This window comes from Typopeltis vanoorti, chromosome 14 (genome assembly GCF_054136105.1).
Source record: "Typopeltis vanoorti isolate ZY-2024b chromosome 14, IOZ_Tvanoo_1.0, whole genome shotgun sequence".
Lineage (NCBI taxonomy): Eukaryota > Metazoa > Arthropoda > Arachnida > Uropygi > Thelyphonidae > Typopeltis > Typopeltis vanoorti.
In genome coordinates this window covers 74,141,680-74,148,995 of record NC_143562.1, presented here as the reverse complement: position 1 = coordinate 74,148,995, position 7,316 = coordinate 74,141,680, and the positions used below count along the sequence as shown (strand labels likewise).

The 7,316-nt window shown below is 35.7% G+C and overlaps 1 pseudogene; it reads left to right on the top strand.

Annotated features, from left to right (window-relative positions):
* Positions 1 to 991: 991 nt before the first annotated feature.
* On the top strand, positions 992 to 1,107 carry LOC150099667 (U4 spliceosomal RNA; annotated as a pseudogene).
* The last annotated feature ends 6,209 nt before the right edge of the window (positions 1,108 to 7,316 follow it).

The window sequence follows — 7,316 nt, the reverse complement described above, 5'->3', positions numbered from 1 at the left end:
CTAATCTCAGGTGGTATGGTCACTTAAATAGAATGGGAGAGGAAAGATTAGCGAAACAAGTGTTCTCTGCCAGGTTGGCAGGAAAACGACCCAGAGGAAGACCAAGATATAGGTGGATTGATACAGTACAAAGTGCCTTAGACGATAGAAATATAAGATCTGATAATGTTGGAGTCTTGACAAGTAACAGACTGATTTGGAGGAAAATTGTAGATAGAAAGTTAGTAATGATGTAATTTTTTCATGTAATACTGCCATATCCTGCACACCCCTTGAGGGTACATGGCAGGAATTTGATGATGATGATGATTTAACAATTCACAACTTTCTTTGCAAAGACTTTAAGGATTTAGAGAAACAGTGTTTTGCAAGGCCAGACTGCTCAGGTTCATAATGCAATTTTTATGTTCTTCATGATGAATAGAGGAAGATATTCCAGAGTGACCAAAATATGATAACCTACCACCCATTAACAATTTAAAAATTCTGCACTATTGATAATTTATTGTACATGCTCCCTGTATTGCATGGAGGCCTTACCATTAGAAATCTACCTACTCACTGATAAGACCTTAACAGTAATACAGCGCCTAGGAGCTAAGTTCACACTATGGGTAAATACCAAGAATAGTGATCGGAGCTTGCTCCACCCTTACTATGAGTTGCCTCAGTTTTGCACTACCAAATGGGTCAGGGCTGCACTATCTAGGTATTTGCTTACGCTTGGAATCGCCAAACTTTATATAGTTTCTATATTCGGCATGAAACTCTTTGAGTTTCTTATTCGGCTAAGAAACAATATGGGATGTAATATCCCTTAACTTAAATAAGTTCATGTCGCCGAATTGAAGCCTTTGGCTCTTCATATAATTAGTAATTTATTAGGACACCTTCTTGGCAATTCTCATAGAAGGGATGTAAGTTCTGTTTGCTACAAACATGGTATTAACTAGGTCTAGCTACTCATTGATGAGACCTCAATGAGGGTTGAAACCGGTCTGGCAATGCTGTAGCCAATGAAGTTTAACTGAGGCTCGGCTATTGCTAATATGAGTATGCTCTCTTAAGGTTTTTTTGCCTTAAGGGAGCAATTTGAGTCTCCGGGGAAAGTGTTTTCTGGTACAGCCCAGTAAGGGGATTTGTCGGTGAATGCTTTTCTCCGGAATATGAGCGGTTCTGCTCGGTGGTGGTGGTGGTGGTGGTGGTGGGTGGGAGGCCATCACTGAATGGAGCCAACACTGAGATGGATGGTCTTTCGCCCACTATTGAGTGGACTAGGGATCATCCAAATTTTTTAGAGACGACGTTACTTATTCATAAGGTTGAAACTGGTCTGGGTAGTGACCTTCTCTCATAATGTAGAACAGTAATACAGCTCCAAGGAGCTAAGTTCACATTATGGATAAATACCAAGAATAATGATCGGAGCTTGCTCCACCCTTACTATGAGTTGCCTCGGTTTGCACTACCAAATGGGTCAGGTGCTGCACTATCCAGGTATTTGCTTACGATTGGAATCGCCGAAATTTATATAGTTTCTATATTCGGCATGAAACTCTTTGAGTTTCTTATTTGGCTAAGAAACAATATGGGATGTAATATCCCTTAACTTAAATAAGTTCATGTCGCCGAATTGAAGCCTTTGGCTCTTCATATAATTAGTAATTTCATCCATGTTTCACAGCCATCTTCAGCATGAAATGAATACAACACAATGAATATATGAGAAAAATCAGCAATGTGAGACTGATATTTTTGTAAGGCAACAGCAGTCAAATAAACAAACTTAAAGAATAACAATAATAAAAAAAAAAATTGATTATGATAAACATAGTTGAGGTGCATAATTTCCCATGTGGGAGGATAAAGAAAGTTCATCAGACCGGTTGAGATTAGGATGATTTAACAATTCACAACTTTCTTTACAAAGACTAAGGATTTAAGGAAACAGTGTTTTGCAAGGCCAGACTGCTCAGGTTCATAATGCAATTTTTATGTTCTTCATGATGAATAGAGGCAGATATTCCAGAGTGACCAAAATATGAAAACCTGCCACCCATTAACAATTTAAAAATTCTGCACTATTGATAATTTATTGTACACGCTCCCTGTATTGCATGGAGGGCTTATCATTAGAAATTACAAAACATTAAATTCATATTCAGTGTGCTTAATGGTCAAAGCTGTATAACTCAGAGGAGACTTCCACAAAGCCTTCAAAGGAATGTGGAGAACAGACCACAGCTTCAGACCTAATGTCAAAAGCCCTGGCATTAGGTCGTTAGATCTTGTGGTGAGCAATCTCATTAGGTATCTACTTGGATACTGAACGAACGATGATGGGCTGGCAATTTGGGATTTATCCGACCAAACGGTATTCTTACTGGCTTAAACCACAATTAAAATGATGGTACAACATGACAGAATTTTGTGCTGGCTGGGTCATTGCCAGGTTAAACAAGAAACCCCCCCCCCCCTCCTTTGTTTTCACCAGAGAACCAGGGCAAACAGCAAAAAAGTCAGCTACTGGAACAAATCTTAAAGCACATCTCAACATCATCAGAGTTCAAGATCAGTACTATCAACGTGAGAATGAGAGTGAATGAAACAAAAAAAGACCAAAATTGGTGAGATCTTTCTGAGCAATAAATATAAAATGTTATATTCAGGCAATAACAATCAGGAAAAAGAAGGAGTAGCTTATAGTATTCAACACTAAATACGAGGCTAATCTTCTTGAATGGCAGGCAGTCTCAAGTAGAGTGATGTGGGCAAATATGAGAATGGGAAACTGGACAATGAGAGTTATCTGCCTATGGTCCCACAGAAGATTCTACTACGGTAGAAGTGGAGGAATTTTTTGAGGCTTTAAACAAAACAGCTGACAGAATGAAAAAGGAAAAGTTGGTGTCCTTGTTAGGGATCTAAATAGCAAAGTAGAAAATGATTGTCAAACATACAAAAATATTTTGGAAAAATTTGGAGAAAAGAGCAAACCTAATAATAATGGCAAATATCTGTTGGATTTCTGCTGAGGACATGGATTGGTTATTACTAACACAATGTTCTAACATAAAAATGTGCACATTTTCACATGGAAAGAAGATGCAAGAAAAGTCTCATTGACTATGTTATTGTTGAGAGTGATGCTTTCTCACTGGTGCAGGAAACTAGAATATACAGAAGATTTGAAATTGAAAGTGATCACTATTTAGTCTTGAGCAGGATAAAATTGAATTTCATATTTAAAAGAACATGTAAAAAAAGTTCAAAGTGAATAAAAGTTGAACAGCTCTCGGAAGTGAACTGTAGACTAAAATGCACAAACATTATTCAAGAAAAAATGAAAGAGTTTGAAAACAGGAACCAAACCTTGGTGATTCAGTGACAAATCCTGAAGGAAACATTGATTGTAATTGACACAACAGATATTTGGATTATAAGACCATAGGTTTAATACATATATGTACAAATTCATCTACTAGGTTCGCTAACAAAACTGACTAGTTTTGTCAAGACTAAACAATGAAAAAACTAATAAATGCAAAAAAACGAAGGAATTAAGTAACGGTTTACAATGGTTAGACAACAAAATTGGAAGGCACCACGTGACATGGTATGCATGAAGTCATATACTTCAGTCATTATTATAAATATGCGTTACATAGTTTTTGGCAGACTGTAGTTCTGCCAAGCTTAATTGAGTTAATAAGATTTTTCCATATATCCTTTAATATTACTCCTTGGTTTCTATTAAGGTTGTTTCCTGTTCTTAGCACCACTGCAGCTTCTTTAAATATTCGACATCTGTAATCTTCCTCCATTTATGGCATTGAGCTGTTATCCAAATCTATAGCATGGTTTGAAGTTGAGAAGTGATGCTCCAAATCTGAGGTGTCCGTTCTGTTATGATTAACGTCTCCAACATGTTCCTTCTATCTAATTTCTAAGCTTCTCGAAGTTTGGCCTATGTATGAATGTACAAGGAATGTTGTAAACACCTGCATATTTGAAAAAAAAAAAGGTACACTGTCTTTAGGGGATCTTAAAAACTGTCTAGTGGTAGCGGTCGGTTTAAATACTATTCTGATGTTATAAGATTTTAAAATTCTAGCTATTTTATTGGAGACTAAACCAACATAGGGTATGACAATGGTTGATACGTACTGAGTTGCTATACATTGTTGCTGGAGGTTGTTTTTATAAAGCATTTTATTGATTAAGTTTAGAGGATACCCATTTTGAGAAAGAGATTTGGAGATGTGGGAAAGTTCTGTACATAGGTCTTCTTCATCTGTGATTATGTTGTGGGCTCTGTTTCGTAGCATCTGGATTATGCTGCATTTTTGGTATGATGATGATTTGAAGAATAACGGAGATACCGTCCAGTATCAGTGGGCTTCCTATATATAGTAAGTTTAATATCTTCATTCTCAAGTCTTTTGACAAGTATATCTAAAAAAGGTAATTGATGATTGCTTTCTAACTCTAAAGTAAATTTTATTTTGTCATGACAAGAGTTGAATTTTTTTTAAGAACTCATGTAAGCTTTCTACTTTTTCTCTCCAGATAATAAACACATCATCAACGTATCTCCATCAGACTGTTGGTTTTGGAGTAATATTAGTTAGAATATTATTTTCTAATTTCTCCATAAACAAGATGCACATGGTGGTGACAGGGGACTGCCTATTGCTAGGCCTTCTAATTGTTGATATATAATGCTGTTGACTTTAAAGAAATTAGACTTAAGACAGTGATTGAAAAGTTGTGAGATATCATTAGGAAAGAGATCTTTTATAATGTCTATGACTTCCTCAACTGGTACATTTGTAAACAAGGATACAACATCAAGACTCGCCATTATGTCTGTTTTAGATAGCTTAACGTTCCTAAGTTTCTCCACAAAGTGTTGAGAGTTCTTTATGTAAGACTCTGATTGTCTGATTTTTCTTTGTAATAGGTTGGCGAGGTGTTTGGCTAGTAGATATGTGGGGGAGAATCTGCCATCTACTATAGGACAGAGTGGAACATCATCTTTATGTATTTTGGGTGCACTGTAAAGGGGTATCCTCTAAACTTAATCAATAAAATGCTTTATAAAAACAACCTTCAGCAACAACGTATAGCAGCTCAATACGTATCAACCATTTTCATACCCTTTGTTGGTTTAGTCTCCAATAAAATAGCTAGAATTTTAAAATCTTATAACATCAGAATAGTGTTTAAACCGACCGCTACCACTAGACAGTTTTTAAGATCCCTTAAAGACAGTGTACCTTTTTTCAAATATGCGGGTGTTTACAGCATTCCTTGTACATGTGGGCTATCATACATAGGCCAAACTTCAAGAAGCTTAGAAATTAGACAGAAGGAACATGTCGGAGACGTTAATCATAACAGAACGGACACCTCAGGTTTGGCGTATCACTTCTCAACTTCAAGCCACGCTATAGATTGGGATAACAGCTCAATGCCATACATGGAGGAAGATTACAGATGTCGAATATTTAAAGAAGCTGCAGCAGTCCTAAGAACAGGAAACAACCTTAATAGAAACCAAGGAGTAATATTAAAGGATATATGGAAAAATCTTATTAACTCATTAAGCTTAGCCAGTACGCCAAAAACTATGTAACGCATATTTATAATAATGACTGAAGTATATGGCTTCATGCATGCCATGTCACGTGGTGCCTTCCAATTTTGTTGTCTAACCGTTGTAAACTGATACTGAATTCCTTCGTTTTTTTTGCATTTATTAGTTTTTTCACCATTTAGTCTTGACAAAGCTAGTCAGTTTTGCTAGCGAAACTAGTAGACCAATTTGTACATAAATGTATTAAACCTATGGTCTTATAATCCAAATATCTGTTGTGTCAATTATAGTTAATAAAGACCAAATATAACTTTTCAACAAAAACATTGATTGATTCAGCCAGAGAGGCATGTGGTTAGGTTATGTGCAAAGGATAGAAAATTCAGAACTCCATGGTGGACACAAGAAGTTAAAGAGGCAGTGAAGACATATCAAACATTCTTGGCAAATAAGTCAGCTTATGCTCTTATAGAATATAGAGACAAATGTAAGAAAGCAAAACACTGTGTAAAACTAGCTAAACAAAAGTCATGGGAAGACTTTGGTAAGAACATACAAAATAAATATCAGGAAGGTGGCAAGATATTCTGGAAGCTATTGAAAAAGGTCAGAAATGGAGAAAAGAGTGTTAAAAGGAATTATAGATGATAAAGTTACCATAAAAACTGGAGAAAAAGATATCCTTGAGGTATGGAGTAATTACTTCAAAAAATTGCTAAATTAAACAATCAGTGACAGTACAGTGGTAAAAAACACTCAACAGGCATCAAATCAGGAATACATACTTGAAGTAGAAAAAGACATCAAAAGCCTGAAATGTGGAAAGGCAGGTGGAGTAGATGATATTCAACCAGAAATGCTGAAGTATGGAGGTATAAAAGTCTTACAGTAGCTGCATTGCATAGTTCAGGATAGAGGGACTGAATAGTGGAATAGTGGACTGAAAAGTCTGGATAGAGGGACGAATTCCAGATGATTGGAGTAGAGCTCTAATAGTAACCATATATAAAAAGGGAAATAAAACTGAATGTGAGAATTACAGAGATATTTCTGTACTGAGTGTTCCTGTAAGATTTATTCAAGCATACTTTAGAATCAAATAGAGGTTGTCAGGATCAGAATTTCACCTTATGACAAATAGTTGAGAAATCATGGGAATATAACAAAGATCTGTATTAAAGTTTTGTAGCTTTGGAAAAGGCATATGACAAGGTGCAAAGAGAAAAACTATTCAAAACACTACAGTTATATGGTGTCAATGAGGCATTATATCAAGCATTGGAGTTGTAAGTTAGCAGTTAGAATTGAAAGAAGTACAGGAAGATTGTTTAATGTTAAATCTGGTGTCAGAAAAGGATGTACATTATCCCCTCTGTTATTATCTATATGGATCACATTATGAAGGAAAGTGGTATTAAACTGGATACCAAAATTGGAGATGTTAATCTCAGCTATTTGCTTTATGCAGATGATGTTATGCTTCTAAATAAATCTTCTACAAGTCTGCAAGATTCTCTGACTAAATTGAATAACTGTTGTAATAGATATGGTATGAAGGTCAGCAATAAAAAGACAAAGACAATGAAAATAGGCAGAATCATTGAAAATGTCAACTGTGTTGTGAATGGAGAACCTGTGGAACAAGTAAAACATTTCAGCTACTTAGGCATTATTTTTAGTAAAGATGGTACATTAAATATGGAAATAGACAACAAAA